Raw genomic sequence first — 20646 nt, forward strand, 5'->3', positions numbered from 1 at the left:
TCCTGGCTAAATGTCAACCACACCTAGGATCAATAACTAGACTATAAAATGAGTCACATTCTCCTGCATGGTGGCATAAGGCTGGAATTCCTTGCTGCCAGGCTAGTTGCAACATTCATGGTTAAAGCACTCTGTAGGATGATGCTAAAGCATTAGTTGGTAATGATACTGCGCTGCGTTCATACTCCATTTAAAGAAATCTACATGACCTTATCCTGAGAACTGTGTATGTGTGTGTATGTGAAACTATACGTGTGTACACGTGTATGTGCATACATTTGTCTCTATGTGCATGTCTGTGTTTGTGTGTGTGTGTGTGTTTGTGTGTGCGTGTGTAACTCTATGTACATACATTTGTCTCTATGTGCATATCTGTGTGTGTGTACTTTTATGTCCATATAAGTTTCTCATGTGGATTTGTGTTTGTGTATATGACCAGTGTGCGTGTAATGTTTGTATGTATGTGTGTGTACATCATTATGTATGTATGTATGTACAAATGTTTGTGTGTGTGTGTGTGTGTGTGTGTGTGTGTGTGTGTGTGTGTGTGTGTGTGTGTGTGTGTGTGTGTGTGTATGCTAATATATGCATATGTCAGTGCTTGCACATGTGCTGCTCTCTTCTCTGTGCTGTGAATAACATCCTCAGTGGTACACCCCTCTCTCTCTCTCTCTCTCTCTACAGCTAGTGGTGTGAGTGTTCCTGCATGCCTTGATAGCCCCTGCAATGAAACACTATTCTACAGATTTGCACAGACTATTTTTCTGCTGCCTTCTTTGGCCAGATTTGACCCACTTCTGCCCCCCCCCCCAACTCTCTCACCCCAAACTACATAATTCTCTGGTAGACCTGTAACCAGACCTACAAAAGTGCAATGTCCAAAAGGCAATATTCTTTTCCATGGACTTCCAGTGATCATTGAATGTGCAGTTGTCCTCTGCTTACTGGCCTAGTCCTTCAGGAGATTGGATTACCTACAGAAGATGGGATCACTTGAGTCTATTGAAGTGAAGCGTAGTGAAAACCAACTTACTGATCTTGAAATCTCAAATTCTGCAGTCACTGAAGATTGCAGTATTTGAAATATTTGAAAAATTGATCAAAGAGTCAAAGAGAAAGAGAAAAACTTATATTGTTACAATTCTGTTTTTTCTAAGGGGCAAGACCACTCGTTCTCCCACTTGAAAGGTTTCACCCTACAACCCTAAAGCATTAGGTTGAAGACTGCACATTCACAGAGAAAAAAACGGAACACTCCTATTTCATCCTCCCATGGTTTTGTGATACTGAAGTTGCTATGCATTAGCCTGAGGGATAAGGGAAGTTGAAACATCCCAATTTGGGAGCGGTTCAGCAGGGATTGCCTCCTGCAAAATATGCTGTTAATGTTGTATGTATTAGGTTTAAGTAGTGATACTGTTGTGTTTTTACTTGGTGAGTTTCATAATTTGGACTATGATATGCAGTTTAAGACTGTTCCAATATCCCAAAGTAGCCTGTGTTTTAAAAGGCTGAATTTCAACTACTTCAGTCAGGACTGCAGCAAATAAATTCATAAATCTAGGACACAAAACCATGTATGGCAAATTTTCTGTTATAAATGTACATAACAGAGAAAGCAGCTTCTGCCATTTTATTGTTTACAGACCTAAAGGCACAGATCTGTCTTTCCGTTTCTAATCTGCAATGCTTGATTTCTTTTTAAAAAGAACATTATTTTCTTCTTATGAATCTTTTTTCTTGACCTCCATAAAAAAGCTGATATCTATTTTACTGTATACATTTGTTGCATTCCCTTTGTCTCTTGTTACTAAAAGAAAATATTTCATTTTTATGTAGTTTTATCACTTGCTTGTTAATTGGGAAAAGTGGGCTGTGTCACAGCTCCAGGCTATGAGATTCAAACCTGACCTTCAGTCACTGCCTGGGTAGGGTTCACATGTTCTTCTTATGTCTGCATTGCTTTTTTCCATCACTTTTGTTTTCTGACCACCTCTCAAAAGCAAGCTGATTGACTCTGTATCAACTTGTCCTCCTGTACATTGTCCTTACTGTCACCTTTGTGGCCTATATCATTTGTGAAAAGAGTCTGAGAAGGACTAGCTCACTTCCACATTTAACAAATAAATAAGTTAATTGAATTAAATTAAAAGATTTTTTTTCTTGTACCACAACATGGGCCAAAAACAAAATGCATGTACACAATCAGTACATAGTATATGTATCTATGAAAATACATTCTTTTGGTTGAAAGTTTCACTGGTTGAATGTCAAAAGTATATGATCAAAAATCAGATGATAGCACATAGTGGCTTTTTTCTATGTGAGATTGTAGTCGTGTAGTAGGGATCAGTGGGATCAGGGAATTTGCTCTTTCTCCACTCTGGTGCAATCTGGGACTTGGTATATGTAATTAGCAGTGTGTGTGTGTGTGTGTGTGTGTGTGTGTGTGTGTGTGTGTGTGTGTGTGTGTGTGTGTGTGTGTGTGTGTGTGTGGTGAGGAGGGGTAATATTTAAAAGTTTTTTCCCCCCATAAGTTTTGATTTTCAGCATTTGTGCTTGTTTAGCTTACCTACTCTTTCCTCATAATAGCTGTGGGGTCGATTCAATACGATAATTTGAGAAGCCCATTGTTATTTTTTCTTTGTCATCTGTATTGCATGCTACCTTGGTTTACAGTCATCTGGAAACTGTCTGCCAGTTAAAATCTCTCCTTATCAGGGTCATCTTTCTGAAACAGATTTGTTTGTTCCTGGTTTTTAAAACCATAAAGCTTTTATTTTGTATGTTTAAAGTCCCAGATCTACCCTTCAACTCACTGTTACATTAGGGAAATGCCTGTTCACTCCCCTCAGCTTCTAAGTTCACCCTTTAAAACTGGACTGTGTGATTGATGTCAACAGTGTTCTGATTGCTATTTGCTGTAAAGAACAGAAGGATGAGTGCACATTATGCCCCGTATTCCTGAAATTAAACCATTTCCAAATGGAGCTGTGTTCTGAATAAGGACTGGATTTCCATTATCCCCAGGTGCCTTACCGAATTCTCCATCAGGCTTCTGATGTATATTTTAATCTGTATTATGCTTTTGGCAATACTGCTTTTCGTAGTACTGATTTTAGTAACACTGGTTTTGGTAATACTGATTTTGTTAATACTGCTTTTTGTACTCTGCTTTTGCTAGTACTGCTTTTGGTAGTAATGTTTCTGGTACTACTGCTTTTGGTAGTAATGCTTCTGCTAGTACTGCTTTTGGTAGTAATGCTTCTGGAAGTACTGCTTTTGGTAGTAATGCTTCTGGTAGTACTGCTTTTGGTAGTAATACTTTTGGTAGTACTGCTTCTGGAAGTACTGCTTTTGGTAGTACTGCTTTTGGTAGTAATGCTTCTGGTAGTACTGTTTTTGGTAGTACTGCTTCTGGTAGTACTGCTTTTGGTAGCACTACACTAACCGATAGCTATTCAGCCACCTTTCTGATAACCAAAGTTTGCATCACGATGGCAGGCCATTAGAAATGAAGACCCCAAAAGGGAAGGTACTGGGGATCCTTTGAATGTTTCTATCTTTGAGGTACAGAGTGGTCTTAGGTGGTACACCTAGTGATTTAAAATGCTGGCCTGCAGATTGGTAGCTTTGAAATCTCAACATAACTTTCAAATATGTCCCTAATAACAATGGTGCGGAAAGCACTGTGTAGCAACTACATGACCGTAATGTCCACTTGTCACAGAACCCATATGTACCCAAAGCAGCTGTTCCTCACATCCAGCTAAGATGACAGTTTTTGTGAAAGCTTTCTTTACCTAGGCTCCACCTCTCCAAAGAAAGTACGCAAAAGATCAGGACTTTTTGTTGCTCTGATTGCTTGTTAAACCCTTTGCTGCAGGAATATACCCACAGTTTGAAGGTATAAATGAAGCTCTTAGGTTTTTTGTTTATTTTATTTATTTTTTTCTGCTTTTAGAAAAGTGGCATTGTTTTGTTTTTGTGTCTTCTTCAGTCTTAGATCGTGTAACTAGATTATGAATGAAAAAAGCCTGCATGGTTGATTCCTAAAACTAAGCAAATACATCAAAAATAGACCAATCAAATGGATATTTTGTGACATTTTAGCTCACATCCACACCATACCCCTTAGAGTGACTACAAGAGGAAACAGCATGCAAAATATTGACACTTCCTTGAAGAAGGAAACAAATATCACCTTAAAGATCCCCCAAACCCCACCTCATCCCAACACTCACACAGTAGAAAGAAAAAATAATGAAACAGAAAAATGGAAAGTATTTTAGTCAGTTAACGCCAGGGTGATAGGTAGCTGTCTCAAATGCTTAGAACAGGGGAAACCAAAATAATATTAGTCTCATCTGCCTTTGTGACACACAGAGATCAAGTCCTGTCTATGGCCCAGATGATCCATGTTTGCTCAACACTGGAGAAATTGGCTGTGGAGGAATGAAAATGAGTGAGTGATGCCAACTTATTTATACAGGGGAATGGACTGATACCTCTCAACTGAACAGATTTTCGCAGAATGTCCAGATTTTTGCCTCATATTTTTGGTCGTTTTTTTCTGGCAAATTAGTGGCAAATCATTAAAGACTGAAGCTAAAAAATAATGACAGACATTTAGTTTCAGAGTTCATACCCTTCAGAAAATTCATGCTAATGCAAAACCTCTTATTCTAACAACTTTCTAAGTTTGTAAGAGCAATATTTAAAAATTGTCCCTATTTTTGGGCCTTTGTCCCACTTTTATTAATGATTTTGTCCAGATTTCTTGCTTTAAGAGGTTGAGAGGTATGGATACAACTCCTTTTCAGGAGTAACAGCTGTGAGTTAGACAATAGGTGTATGTCTGGTTCTGCATGAGACAAATAATAAGATTTAGAAGTGTCAACCTGTCAAGGACTCCAATGCTCTTTTGTTTGGCACAGCAGGTATGCAGAAGTGCACACCTGCACTATGGCTGAGACATTACACTACTCCTGCCCATCAGTAAGGGGAGGAATACGGTGCAGAAGATAGAAGGTGTCTTGAGTCAAAACAGGATAAAGGCCTGATATTCCCAAACCTCATTATCCACGCCTATTACCCTTGAATGTTGGGAAGTGGAGGTGTCAGTGGGTCAAAGAAAATGGGAAGTGACGAGAATAAGGTGTTTGGGGAAAGGTAAAAACAGCATTAGAAATGTATTCACAGTCTTACATTTATTTACAAGGCATATGGCAGAAATGTAACAATAAAATAATATTACAACCGTTATAGATATTGGAGTGGTGAACTGATATCACCTATGTTCTGACTACGTTTTGCTGCAATAAAGAAAAGTTTCAACATATCCACTTCCAGAAGAACTGGGTACTAAAATGTGCACAGTCATTTCTTTATCAGTTTTCCTGGATATTACCACAGCAAGACTGAAACAAACAATTCTACAGAGATATACAATTTTACTAAAAGCTTAAGAAGTGCTTTCTTTTTATGGACATTCACAAGCAGCATATTCACTATTAAGCAGGTCCTTGTATCTTACTTAGTCCAGCACCTCCCACAGCTTGTCAGACCTATGACATATGGAAGGTCACTGGAGCTATTGTACACCCTTCATCTTAAACTTGGTTAGAAACCTATAGTCAGTAACTACATGCAGTACAACCAAAAGCCATCAAATGCATCTCTGCACTCACAGGATGCAACACAGTCTTATGTTCTTTGTGTAAGGGTGGGGGTGGGGAGGTGAAGGCTGTTTCTGCTATGTGGAGCCCAGGGGAAATAAGTAAGCAGTAAACTTTACACAAGCTTTACCCAAACCACCAGCTACATGAAAACTATAAAAATATCAAGTATCACTGGCATCTGTATGACAACATCAGAAGGGGCCAGGTGGAAACCACCAGCTACATGAAAACTATAAAAATATCAAGTATCACTGGCATCTGTATGACAACATCAGAAGGGGCCAGGTGGAAACCACCAGCTACATGAAAACTATAAAAATATCAAGTATCACTGGCATCTGTATGACAACATCAGAAGGGGCCAGGTGGAAACCAACAGCTACATGAAAACTATAAAATATCAAGTATCACTGGCATCTGTATGACAACATCAGAAGGGGCCAGGTGGAAACCACCAGCTACATGAAAACTATAAAAATATCAAGTATCACTGGCATCTGTATGACAACATCAGAAGGGGCCAGGTGGCAAATATCTAGATCTCTCTCTACAGCTATATCTATATCTGTATCTATCTATCTATATATTATAGATAGAGATTGATAGGTAAACACACACACACACACACACACACACACACACACACACACACACACACACACACACACACACACACTAAAACATACTAATGCCCTTTTAAAAGAAGAGCTAAAGTACTCTCTTCTCTCCTAGGAACCAGATTAGCATGGCACATAATGGGAGCTGTAGCACATCCTGATCAGTGGATTCAAGCTATATGTTCCAGTCAGCACTTTGAAAAGAAGCGGTAGCAGAGATGTTACTTATGGATTTAACCAGAATTAAAGTTATGTACTGTGCAGAAAGAAGCATAACATACTGGTAAAGATAAAGTGGTACAAAGCAGAAAACAAAGTGAAGTCAAAACTAAGCATCTGTTTACAAAATGTCATGACAGTTCCGAATCATGTTTATTCTCTTTCTACTGAGAAGCATGTCATGAATGTTTATTACAGTACAGTAATTCACCCAGAAGGCGTCCAGTGTGTTCTGAAATGCTCTGCTGCACTTTGCATGTCCTAATGCACTCTAGAATAAGTTTGCAAATATTTACTTCCTCACGTCTTCTGTCACCACAAGCAGTACAGTTCAGACAATTCTGAACTAATGATGATGGCTTTTTATATACTATGTTACAGCTGCCTTCTGCATTACTTTACTTTTCACTCATTCCCATATATGATGTAAATATACTTTTCAAATGCAACTTGGTGTCTTCAAATGCCCTAAGAGCATATATGTGCATGCAAATCTCTAAAACATTGTCAGCAAAACACAATTCATGTCACCAAAATATACCCGAGTCTTCGGATGAATTCCATTCAAGATAAATGCTTTTTACTTGTTCCAGCTGGAAGGAGTCTACCACACTTGATATCACATTGATGTACACACCTTTAAATTTGATGCATCATTAAAATAAGCCCTTCCACTCCACCACAAAGTGTTTTAGCCTTTTCTTTGCCCGTACATAATTCAAAAAATGCAAGTTCCCCTAGCCTTTATAAATACACTCTGCCACAAAAGAGAAAGCAAGTTGGTTAAGCAAATCATCCACGTAATAAAATCTAGAATTTGCAAATCACAATCACTCACCGCATGCCCTGGCTGAAGGTAATAAAAGTGTTCACAAAGGTACAATGTTCGCTTTTTCTTTTGATTATTTTTCTGTACAGCTTCCTTTATTTTGCTACTCTTCTCAGCTGAAGGAGCTGCTTCCTGTGTGTGTTCTCTGGAGCCGAATCTTAGTTCTTTTATCAACAGAATGCTGTCTGTGATTGGCTCAGCAGCCACTTACAATTTACAAAGCTGAGCTCTTTTGTGTAGCAAGAAGCTGCTCTCAAACAAGACAACCGTCCAGTTCTTCCTGTGCATCGAAACAAATTAATATAATTTGTTCTTCTAAAGACAGGGGAATGAATAAAAAATAGTCACCCTGGACTGCATGTTGGATAGTTTAGCTCTAGCTATATGAAAACTAAATACACCATTCATTTAAAGATTGATGTTCAATAAAAATAGTGAAAGGAAAAGGAAAGACAGATGTAACGGCAAAATAGCAGACATTATAAAGGTTACAGATGTAAGTTATGAACAAGTTTTACGCATCCAGCTGACTTTTATCTTCATCCCTACTCCCATATAGTGTGCTTGAACAAGCAGCAGCTAGAACACTGATGCACAGACACAATTCTTTTTTTTATGTTATTACCAGGGTGCAGGGTTCAAGCCCAGGAACCTTCAGAAGGCTGGACTGAGTTGGCGTGTGTGTGTGTGTGTGTGTGTGGGGGGGGGGGGGGTTGCACCTATCAGGTAGCTCAAACTAGCCAGGAATTCCTGCCTAGTGACCCTACCTAATGGATATACCTAAGGCTCTTTGAATAAGATTTAACAAATCAGCCTTTTCATGCAACATGCTCCAGGAACGCAATTAGCTCCATATAGGCATAATATATATGAAATGCAATGGCGGCAGCATTTAAAACCTCACTATAAGACTCATATATTTTTATCTATTATTTGATAACAAGTGAAATTGCTCAGTATTATAAGGCAAGTGGAAGTGGAGATAGTGGAAGTGGTAACCCTTAGCTGCCAATGATAACTGCCCTCCGCTCTGCATGCTAAGCTGAAGGGATATGCAGAGTCCTAGTTGCCTTTTGTTAAAATCATTTTTACACTGAAAATCTTAGTGTGGTCAAGCACTGACATACTTCTCAACTGTACAGATTTTCACAGAATATCCAGATTTTTGCATCATATTTTTTGGTCTATTCCTCATAAAATGTGTGGTTTTCTGGCAAATCATTAAGAACTGAAGTACTTAAATAAAACTAAATAATGACATACATTTGAGTTTCAGACTTCGTATCCTTCAAAAAATGCATAATAATTCAAAACGTGTTATACTAGCAACTTTCTAAGTTTATAGGAGTAATATTTAAAGTCTGTCCCTATTTTTAGGCTTCTGGTCCCCATTATTTCTGTCTTTGTCCTGATTTCTTGCACTGAGAGGTTGAGAGGTACGAACACTGAGCTATTCATAACCAGTACAGCGTGCTTCACTGTGCTGCATCCCAGCTTACTACTCTTTTTTTACCATGACTCAATGTATGTATAATCTATGTAATAACTACATTATTTTCTATGCATTTCTCTCATGCCTGAGTAACTGTTTTCCTTGGCCTCAGTTAATATAGAATTCCCCATTAAGACTGCACTGATTTACTCTTTTATCTAAGTATGTCCATAACTCTCAACCTTTTAGCTCAAGAAATCAGAACAAAGCCAAAATAATGGATGGACAAAGGCTCAAAATTAGGGACAGACTTTAATTATTGCTTTTCTAAACTTAGAAAGTTGCTAGAATAACCCATTTTGTATTGGCATGCATTTTCTGAAGGTTATGGAGTCTGAAACTCAAAATGTCTGTCATTATTTAGTGACTTCAATCTTAAGTAATTTGACAGATAACCACATTATTTATTGAGGAACAGACAAAAACATGAGGCAAAAATCTGGACATTCTGCAAAAAATGTGGATAGTTGAGATGTATGACTATGTCTTATCCTGCGAAGAAATAGGACTAATGTTTCTTCTCCAACGTGTCCTTTACAACAAAACATTGAAGAAGAGCTTTCTTAGACGTTAACCGCAGACTGTTGATCCTGTACAATAATTATACATTTCTGCCCTTGGCATGATGAATTATGTACTACAGTAATACTTGTGTTTTCGCTATTCTTTCTGAAGCAGTTAGGTGGACTGACTCTTCAGAAATTCCTTACTCCTAAAAATGCAAAGTCTTTTTCTGGTCAACATGTCTCTGGCTTGTCCTTTGTGTTTTATTCTGTTATTATACAATGGCCCACGGGAGTACAGTTTTGGGGGTGCTCTGTACTTCATATGCACAAACGCTGGATATATTGTTACTGTTATTTGAAAACTATAACTTGTTATAGTATGCTGAGGCTAGTTAGACATATTCATTTTATTTACTTATTTGTTTACATTTTATTCACTTGGTTAGTTCCACTAGGCATGGCTTGATTTCAGGGGAGACATGGTATCCAGAGAAACATGCACAGTTTGGGTGGGAGGTGTGTTCATTAAACTGGTGTACAACCATCACGATTGCACCCATGTACTATCATACCACAGACACTGCACTCTGTTTAATGAGAGCTACTAACTTTTGCAACTTCATATAAAATACTGCTATTATTTTGTGTCCTAACTGCAATGAGAAATAATAATACTGCATAGAGCATCAGTATTGCACAATCAGTATTAATGTAAAGAATTTATCTAAAAATACATACCTCTCAACCTCTTAGAGCAAGAAATCTGGACAAAGCCATAAATAAAAGTGGTACAAAAGCAAGGAAATAGGGACAGTTTTTAAATATTGCTCTTACAAACTTAGAAAGTTGATAGAAAAACAGGTTTTACATTAGCACGAATTTTCTGACAGATATGAAGTCTGAAAATCAAATGTCTGTCATTGTTTTCTAACTTCAATGTTTTAATGATTTGCCACTAATTTGCCAGAATACTACACTTTTATGAAAAATGGACCAAAGATAAGAGGCCATTCTGTGAAAATCTGTACAGCTGAGAGGTACCAGTTATGAATCCACACAATAAAAGGCTTTAACAGTCAAATAAAAACTGCAGATAGTAAGAATGCTTAGCCAACCTGTACAGTCAGTCAGCATTCACACAACTGGTCACTTCTGGTCCATCAGCCTCAGCAGCATTGCATGACAGCCAAGTGCTGAAATAAAAGTGCCTGGCTGAAGGGTAAGTTCCTCAAATGACATCACTGTCACTGCAGTTAGATTTTTTGACATAACCCTGAAATGTAATGCCCTCAGAGCTGATTATATTAAACTGAGAGGGAATGTACTGGAGGGCTTGCTCCCACAAAAAGATTGCTTGTTTTTTTTACCAAAGAAAAACCAAAAACCCTAGAAGCAAAAATTCTGATACATGACAGTGGTATCATTTTGCAGTGTCAACAGTTATAATGCCAAGTGCTGACACACTGATAAAAGGACCAAAAATGCAGGAGAAAAGCAAATAATATATATATATATATATATATATATATATATATATATATATATATATATATATATATATGTATACCAAGTCTGAGATCATTACACATTGGATAACAGTAAATATTTCAAGAAATGGCTATCTCAGACTTGGCATATGAATTCAGCAAAAATGCAAATGTGTATTAGTACTGAAAAACAATGCAGACATATGTATCCCCAACACACACATAAATAGGCATATTTGGGAAAAGAAAGTTCCATCTTCCAAAAATTTTAGTTCTTCTAATTATAATCATTGTGACGTCCGTGCAGTGGCCCAGTAATCAAGGAGCCTCAATCCTCACCACTAACACCAGTGAGAGGCATCTACATTGGGAAGGATAACAAATACACAACACAGTAAAGTACAATTTCCCTTAAGAGCACACAGAGATCACAGTCAGTCTGGGTCTGGTTTCTCCCTTTCTCTCCAGATCCCCAATAAGACTCTCCACTGGCACATCTATACAATGGGGTCCTTAGCCAGGGTCCCAAGCTAAGTCCACCTAGCACTGTCTCTGTTCAACCAGTGCTTTGGTCCCTGCCCAAGAAGCTGACACACACACACACACACACACACACACACACACACACACACACACACACACACACACACACACACACACACACACACACACACATGCACACACTTTGAGATATTATTTATATACAACCACACAGACACTCCAGGTGAAGGCTGGCACAGGTTCACTAGCTGCGCCCCTTCTGTCCAGGCTATAAGGTAGTAATCACTGGCACCAGGACCCTTACTTATCAGCTACTAAAAAGGCCCTTACCAAAGGGTGTCCAATTATTACTGTGCAATATTATTATCCAAATGGTAAGTGTGACTGAGCAGCAAGGCTTATTTGTAGCGGCTTTGTACAGTATCACTATATACATCCAATGTACTCTAATGACTTCTACACAAAACAGCCACAGTTGAAAGGTTTAAAAATATTTAATACATAATAAGAACTCAAGACAAATCTTCTTACTACACAGTGCTAGTCAAGAGTTCAGAGATCACAGGAAAATTCTTAAAATAATATTGTAGAATAGACTGACATAAATATAGAAAACAGCTAGACTAAACTTATTATTTTCTATCTATTTCTAGGAGAGACACTAAAGTCCAAGATCCTACTTACATACAGACAGAGCAAAGCAAGTGCTAGTGAGTGATCATTTCCGAAGACAAATGCAAACTGCTCTCCCTCTGTCTCTGAGAAAGTCCTTTAAATTGATAATATGTCCTTCTGACTCATTTTAGATTACATAATTCTGAACAATTTTCTGGTTTCCCAGGCTAACAGAAACTCTACAGTAACATTTCTTAGTAAGCTTGCACCTGGTCAGAAAACTACAGCAATTAAAGACATTATATATGTAAAATCTAGCAATTAACTCTAGTTTCAAAACAATAGAAAGAATCTGCAGGTTCAGACACCATGGCTCCAAGCTCTGAGATCAAAACAGTCATAAAATGCTCGACTTATTAGCTTTCTTACAGCAGACCGCACTGTTGTTACATTTTTGCAGTTCAACTTCCAATACATTCTTTTCACATTTAAGAGAACAAGCCTGTGGCTTATATTAATATTTCCAAATGACAGAATTATCTACAAAATTCTATCTAGCTAGGCTGGCAGCCTTCACATATCTTCCTCCCCGGAGAACTCAAGCTAGTTTTTCAAGTGACCCTTGAGAAGCGTTGTTTGAGAGGGTTAGGTCTATCTGAGTATAGCTTACCCCATTACCTGTCTTGAGAGCGCACCTGCATTGGCATTGCTATTCCCACTGCAGTACTGCACTGACATATCATATGCTTGCAACCCTAAGCACCATCTTAGCAACTTGGCATTTTGCTGGCTGGCTCTGTTTAACCATGTTAGGGGATTGTGATCTATCACTACAGTGAATTTTCTTCCATACAGATAAGGCTGAAGTTTCTGCAGTGCCCACACTATGGCTAGACATTCTTTTTCTATAGCTGCATAGCATTCCTCCCTGGGTTGGAGCCTAAGACTGAGATAAACTACTGGGTGCTCTTCTCCCTCTGAAGAAATCTGGCTGAGTACAGCTGCCATCCCATGGTTTGAAGCATCCACCTGCACAACACATTCTGGACTGGCTAACACAGGGGGTCTTCACAAAGCTTATTTAAGCTTCTGGAATGCCTGCACACATGCTGTGGTCTACACTACCTTATCTGGCCTGTTCTTCCTTGTCAGGTATGTGAGGGGAGCAGCTATGATACTATAACTGGGAACAAACTTTCTGTAGTACCCAATGTCCCTAAGAATGCCCTCACCTGCATTTTGGTAACAGGTGCAAGCCAGGCCTGAATGGCTTCTACTTTGGCAGGTTCTGGCCTGATCTTACCACTCCCCACGCTGTGTCCCAGGTAAGAGACATCTGCCATACCCACCTGATTCCCCACTCTGTGTCCCAGGTAAGAGACATCTGCCATACCCACCTGACATTTGCTGGGCTTAATGGTCAACCCTGCCATCTGTAGTCTTCCCAGCACCTCCCTGACATGTTGAAGGCGCTCTTGCCAGGAATGTCTGTAGATGCCAATATCATCTAGGTAAGCAAGGGCAAACCCTCCTGCTCCTGCTAGGATATGATCTACCAGTCTCTGGAAAGTTGTTGGGGCATTTTTCATCCCAAAGGGCATCTTTGTGAAATCATACAAGCCAAAAGGAGTCACAAAGGCTGACTTCTCTCTAGCACTGGGAGTCAAGGGCACCTGCCAGTAACACTTGGTAAGATCAATGGTTGTAAGATACTTAGCCACACCCAGCTGCTCTAGGGTCTCATCTGTCCAAGGCATGGGGCAAGCATCTGACTCTGTGTGACTATTTAATTTTCTGTAGTCCACACAGAACCTGGTGCTGCCATCCTTCTTTGGCAACAGCACCACTGGGGTGGCCCAGGGACTGTTGGACTCTTGAATTACCCCTAGTTCCAGCATCTCCTGTATCTCCTCCCTCAGAGTCTGTTTGACTCTCTCAGGCACCCTATAAGGGGCCTGCCTAATAGGCCTTTGGGGTCCTGTACCCACCAGGTGGGTGCACCCTGGTTTTCCAGTGAACATGTCCCCAAACTCCTGTAACACTGCTCAGATTTTGTGAACCTAGGCAGGAGATAGCTGCTGTGACATTGCTACCCCTTCCACTGAGGTGTCAGTCCGAGCGTCACTGAGGAGATCAGTCACCAGATTTCCCTCAGACTCCTCCTGCAATCTACTGCAAATACTCAGCACAAGGGCATCCCTATCATGGTAAGGTTTCATCATGTTAACATGGTACAGTTTGTGCTCCTGTCTCCTGCCTAGCAGTTCTACCATGTAGTTAACATCACTTACCTTTCTTACCACCTTGTAGGGTCCCACCCAAGCTGCTTGCAACTTGCTGTGTTTGACAGGAATGAGAACCATTACCTGCTGCCCTACAGCATACGCTCTAGCTCAAGCATTCCTGTCATACCAGACCTTTTTCTGTTGTTGGGCTTCTGCCAGATTCTCCTGGGCCAAGCCCATGAGTTCCCTGAGCCTTGTCCTGAGGTTTAGGATATATGCCACAACAGACTCCTGGTGAGATTCACCCTCACCCTCCCACTCATCTCGAATTAACTCTAGAGGTCCTCTTACCCTATGTCCATACAGCAACTCAAAGGGTGAAAAACCTGTGGATTCCTGGGGAACCTCTCTGTAAGCAAACAACAGATGGGGCAAATATTTGTCCCACTCCCTCTTAAACTGGTCTGCAAATGCCCGTAGCATGGACTTCAGTGTAGAGTTTAACCTCTGAACAAGACCATTAGTCTGGGGGTGGTCTTCAGGTGCTTCACCCCTCAGTACTTCCACAAACAAGCCAGCAATTCTGACATGAAATTGGCACCTCTGTCAGTCAGTATGTCTTTTGGGAAACCTACCCTGCTGAAAATCTCTAACAAAGCATTTGTCACCTTTTCTGCCTCAGAGGAGGACAAAGCCATTGCCTCAGGGTATCTTGTAGCATAATCTACTACCACTAGGATATACATTTTCCCTGTGGAACTTGGGGTACTCAGAGGCCCCACAATATATCCATAGCTACCCTCTGAAATAGCTCCTCAATCACAGGCAAAGGCATCAAAGGAGCTCTCACCTTGTCTCCTGCCTTGTCTACCTTTTGGCACTGCTCACAGGTCCTGCAGTATCCTGTTACATCTCTGGAAATTCCAGGCCAATAGAAGCTCTGCATAATACATCTCTTTGTATGTTTTATGCCCATATGACCTGCAAAGGGAGTATCATGGACTATGGCTAGAAGTGCCAGATGGTAAGCTCTAGGCACTACCAACTGTTGTATCCTCTCACCTTTTAGCCCTCCCTAAGGGGTCCACTTTCTATACAGTAACCATTTGTCCCAGTATACAGATTCCCCCTTCCCTTGAGAATCAGGTGCCTCACTAGCTACCTTCCTCAAGCCTTGCAATGTAGGGTCTCTTTGTTAAGCCTTCCCAGCTCCCCTTCCACAGGAAGTCTGGCATCTTCTGACAGTGGTGCCTCACTGTCAGCCCTGGTACTAGTACTCACCTCTACCTTTGCAGTCACTCTGTCCAAGGGAACATCAGTACCCACAAGCAGCTGTGGCTCACCTTCAGTCTCACTTCTACAGGGTAGCTCCCTCCCTGAAGTAACCACCTCACTAGTCCTGGCTGCAAATATGCAGCCTGTCTGGGTTTCCCCCAGGCTGTCAGACTCACATTCTTGTCTCAAAGCCTGACAGCGTGTAACTGCATAAATACATGGTACTGCCTCATCAAAAACCTTCCCTATTAGGACATCTGCTGGATGGTAGTTCGGTACCGCTGTTGTCTCAAGACAACCTACTATTTGCATTTTTGTCTTTCCCACTTACTGGCTCTCTCACCTTTTGTTCCCCCACCTTGCCTCCATGGACATCGGTATGCCACATGGTCTCACTGGTTGCATTCAGAACATTTAACCCTAGGTCCTGGATGTGAACCTGGACTAGTGGCTTCCCCTGCTGCTATCAGATTCTGTTGTGGCAGTTTGGGCTGCCCACCATGGGTTCCTTATTCCATATTCACCAAGGTTATTCACACCACCAGGTTAGATGCCCAACACAATGCGTCTGAATTTCTCCAGGTGCAACTAACACTAGGTAAGACTGCAATCCAAATTTTAGCTTGCTACAGATCCCCCACCATGCCCCAAGATTCTCACTACACCTTTCTAAACATACTGGAAAAGATTAATATACAACCAAACACCCTAATACTGGGTGATTTCAACTACCCTGCCATTAACTGGGAAAACTACTCCTGTACCAACACCTTTGCCCAACGGTTCTTGGAATTCATAAATTCCAATGCCCTGGATCAACCAATCCATAGTCCCACCAGGGGCTCCAATATCCTAGACCTGGTCATTACCAACATGGGAAATTGATGCACCACACCTGTGGTCAACCCTCATTGGTCAGGTCAGACCATAAGCTAATCACCCTTAACATCCACATCCCACCCCCCAACCCACAGTAAGGAAACCTCCATAAAAAACTTCTCCAAAGCCAACTTCATGCCAGTCAAGTCAGAAGTTACAAACTTCATGACACCCATGCAGATGAGAACTGAAAGTTCAACTGCTGAGTCCTACACTAAAACACTGTACGAGCACATCCACTCATGCATGAATCGTGCCATCCCAAATAGAACCAAGATGCTCTCCTCCAAAAAAAGGCAGCAAATCTGGTGGTCCCCTGCCATAAACAAACTTTACAACAAAAAGAAGAAACTGTTGCAGAAGAGGAAAATCCCAGGATGCAAAAAACTCCCTTACCAGCCTCATTAAGAAGCTGAGATCCCTCATAAAATCCTTCAAAGCTAGTTACGAAAATAAAATTGCCAAAGATTCCAAAGACAACCACAAGGCATTCTATAACTATGTCAAGAATCTAAATGGTAATGCTCAGATCTGCTCTGAGCTACAACAGAATGGCATTAAATATACTGATCCCAAGGATATTGCCAATATCCTGGCAGATCGATTCAGTGCCAACTTCACCCACCCTCACCCCCTAAATGGCCCATCTCAATACCGGAAGATTGCCAAATTCTGGTAATAACGGCCACACAGGTAAAAAACGCACTCTCCAAAGCTAAGAATACAGCATCCATGGGACCAAATGATATCCTGGGCTGTGTACTACATGAACTACAAAATAAACTGGCACCTCATGTTTAATCATACCTTCACCTCAGGCTTCGTGCCTACTAAGTGGCACACAGCTGCAGTTATCGCACTGCACAAGAGGGGATCCACCTTGGATCCCGGGAACTACCACCCCATCAGTCTGATGAGCCTGATCTGCAAGGCCATGGAATGTATTATCATGGAACTTATAAACAAAGACATTGACAACCTTAAAACACTGGACCCCACCCAGTTTGGGTTCGTGAAAGGCCGATCTTGTCTCCTGAACCTGAATGACTTCTTTGAATCAGTCTCCAGAGCCATGGACGAGGGTAAGGCAGTCCAGACAGCCTATCTGGACCTTGCCAACGCCTTTGACACCATCACCCACTCTGGAATCATAAATAAACTTACTAAGCTGGGCATTAATCCCTACATCACTCGATGGGTTAACAACTGGCTTACTGACAGAACCCACACTGTAAAAGTAGCTGAATCCAAATCCAACTCCAGATAATTGACAAGTGGAGTACCTCAGGGTTCAGTTCTGGGACCTCTCTTGTTTGGCATCTACTTGTCTGAAGTACAGGCCAACACTAAGGGATGCTGGCTAACAAAGTTCGCAGATGACTGCAAACTGGGAGCCATTATTGAATCCCCAAATGATGTGTATACTCTACAAAAGGGCCTTACAGAAACAGATGCTTGGTGCAAGAGCCATGGGCTCAAGCTCAATGTCAAGAAATGTATAGTTATCCCCTTTGGGAAAAAACATGTATCCATGAATTACCACATAGGTGGCAGTACACTAAACACCTAAAGTGTGATAAGAGACTTAGGGGCACAGGTGGACAGTGGTCTCACCTTTAATAACCACATCGCCACAACAGTCAGGAAATCCTTCTATGTGGCACACCTCATCACTAAGGGCTTTTTATCCAGAAAAAATGAGTTCATTGTCCCACTGTACTCATCCCTCATTAGACCCATTATAGAATACAATGTCCCATTTGGTATGTACCTCTCAAGACATCTGCAACAACTGGAAAGGCTGCAGAAATACCTCACTAAAAGAATCACAGGCCTAAAGCAGATGCCCTATGATGACTGCCTTAAAAAACTCCAGCTATACCCTGTCACATATCATCTACTCCGAGGTGATCTCTGCTTAACATACAAGGCCACGTCAAACCCAGAGCTATTGGACATGCTATACTTAAAGAAATCCCAATCCGTCAGAGCCACACACTCCAGGGATCTAAACCTTGTCATCACAATAAACAAAATACGCTGGAGGGATAGGTTCCTGACCCAGAGACTCACCAGACTCTGGAATAGACTGCCCATACATGTCAAGCAGAGCACCTCTTTGGCCCTCTTCAAAAGAAACCTTGATGATTGGATGGGAGAAAGGAAATTCACCTCGGGGATCATGTCAGTCGCCCTGCTAGACAGGGGTACAGGGAAGTAAATAGTGTGGGAAGAAATAGCCAGGGAATTGTTATGGCTAGGCTTATATAGGCCCTAGGGTCGATAGCCTAGTACCAACCTATGAACCTTTAGACCCATGAAAAGTACTGGGTGTCCCTTTCCTGTGCAGGGATGCCCTGCTTGCTAGGTATAGGTCTCCCTTCTTTCCCAACTCCTCTGAAGTAGCACATTGTAAATCAGCTAACCAGATCATGTCCTCAGGCATCACCAAAAGGCCTGCCAGCCCTTCTAAAGTGGTGACCTGACATCCATTCACCCACCTATGAAAATAAGTGCTCAGTTCAGCAACATATTCACACACACTTTCATCTGCCTTGCGTCTATGCTCACAAAACTTTTTCCTATAAGTTTCAGGTGTTAGCTTAAAAAATTTTAACAAACAGTTCTTAACAACAGTATAATTAAAACAATGTCAGACATTTTGGACAAAATAGTTACAGCTTTACCATGGAGTAAGGGGTCAGGAACTGTACCGAGAGCCTTTGGTCAACATCATACTGTTTACATACCCTCTCAAACATATGAATGAAACTATCAAAATTATCCCCCTCTGTAAACTGTGGAAGAAATTTACTGTCCTTTTGTGCTTCTGGAGTCCAGTTACTCCCTTCCCCATTACCTCCATGACTCTGGCAAAGAGTCAGCATCTCCTTTTCATGCTGCCTCTGCCTTTCCATCTCCTCAGCTTCCAGGCATAGCAGTTTCTCATTCTCCTCAGCCTGCAGACATCTCACTCTGTCTGCCGCTTCTGTTTCCAAATGCCTGGCCTCCAACTCAAGTCTCTTTAGCTCCAGATGAATTTTAAGTCCACTGCAGAGAGGTTGAGCTGTTCATTCTCTGAGTGTTGTACATCTCCACGACCAGTCTGATCACCCACCTGATTGCTGTTTTTTGATGCAGCTGTGACCAAAGCTGCAATCATGTCTGCCTTAGTCAGGTTTCCATTCACCAGTCCCTTAGCCTGGCACATCTCAGCCAAATGGCTCCTCGACAGGTTGCCATACTCCTCTGCTGACATGCTTGCCTGCTCTCCCTGACTAACTAAGCTAACAAAAGAAATAAAACAATTGTGATCTGAACTCTGAATATTCTCTGTATGGCTGATTTAGAGTGCAAAAACACCTTCAGTGATCACTGTACACAAGCTACAGGAATTCACTATCCACATCACTACAAGCCAATTGCCAACCAATGAATATGTTGTGTGAAAGTCCCACCACTGCCAAACAATTAATATGTGACACCCATGTACTGGCCCAGTAATCAAGGAGCCTCAATCCTCACCACTAACACCAGTGAGGGGCATCCATATTGGGAAGGATAACAAATACACACACAGTAAAGTACATTTTCCCTTAAAAGCACAAAGAGATCATAGTCAGTCTGGGGCTGGTTTCTCCCTTTCTCTCCAGATCCCCAGTAAGACTCCCCACTGGCACAGCTATAGAGTGGGGTCTTTAGCCAGAGTCCCAAGCCAAGTCCTCCTAACACTCTTTCTGTCCAACTAGTGCTTTGTGTCCCTGTCCAAGTAGCTCACACACACACACACACACACACACACACACACACACACACACACACACACACACACACACACACACACACACACACACACACACACACTTTGAGATATGATTTATATACAACCACACAGACACTCCTGGGGAAGGCTGGCACAGGTTCACTAGCTGTGCCCCTTCTGTCCAGGCTATAAGGTAGTAATCACTGCCACCAGGACCCTTACTTATCAGCTACTACAAAGGCCCTTACCAAACGGTGTCCAATTGTTACTGTGCAATATTATTATTATCCAAACGGTAACTGTGACTGAGCAGCAAGGCTTATTTGATATGGCTTTGTGCAGTATCACTGTTTACATGCAATATACTCTAGAGCTTAAATTACTTCTACACAAAACAGCCACAGTTGAAAATTTTAAAAATATTTAATAAATAAGAACACAAGACAAATCTTCTTACTACACAGTGGTAGTCAAGAGTTCAGAGATCACAGGCAAATGCTTAAAATAATACTGTAGAATAGTCTGACATAAGTCTAGAAAACAGCTAGACTAAACAC

At 41.1% G+C, this 20646-nt stretch overlaps 1 protein-coding gene across 2 annotated transcripts in view; it reads right to left on the reverse strand.

Annotated features, from left to right (window-relative positions):
* Nucleotides 1-20646, reverse strand: part of LIMD2 (LIM domain containing 2) — a 474609-nt gene that overhangs the window by 345633 nt on the left and 108330 nt on the right. The window contains exon 1 of one of the 2 annotated variants that reach the window (XM_044055197.1): nucleotides 7356-7520. The exons of the other annotated variant lie outside the window; for it this stretch is intronic. The gene's annotated coding sequence lies outside the window, so the exon portion shown is untranslated. Of the gene's footprint in view, nucleotides 1-7355; nucleotides 7521-20646 lie in introns of those variants that run through there. 2 annotated transcript variants of the gene reach the window in all.

This window comes from Protopterus annectens, chromosome 13.part0 (genome assembly GCF_019279795.1).
Source record: "Protopterus annectens isolate FY-2018-M chromosome 13.part0, PAN1.0, whole genome shotgun sequence".
Lineage (NCBI taxonomy): Eukaryota > Metazoa > Chordata > Ceratodontiformes > Protopteridae > Protopterus > Protopterus annectens.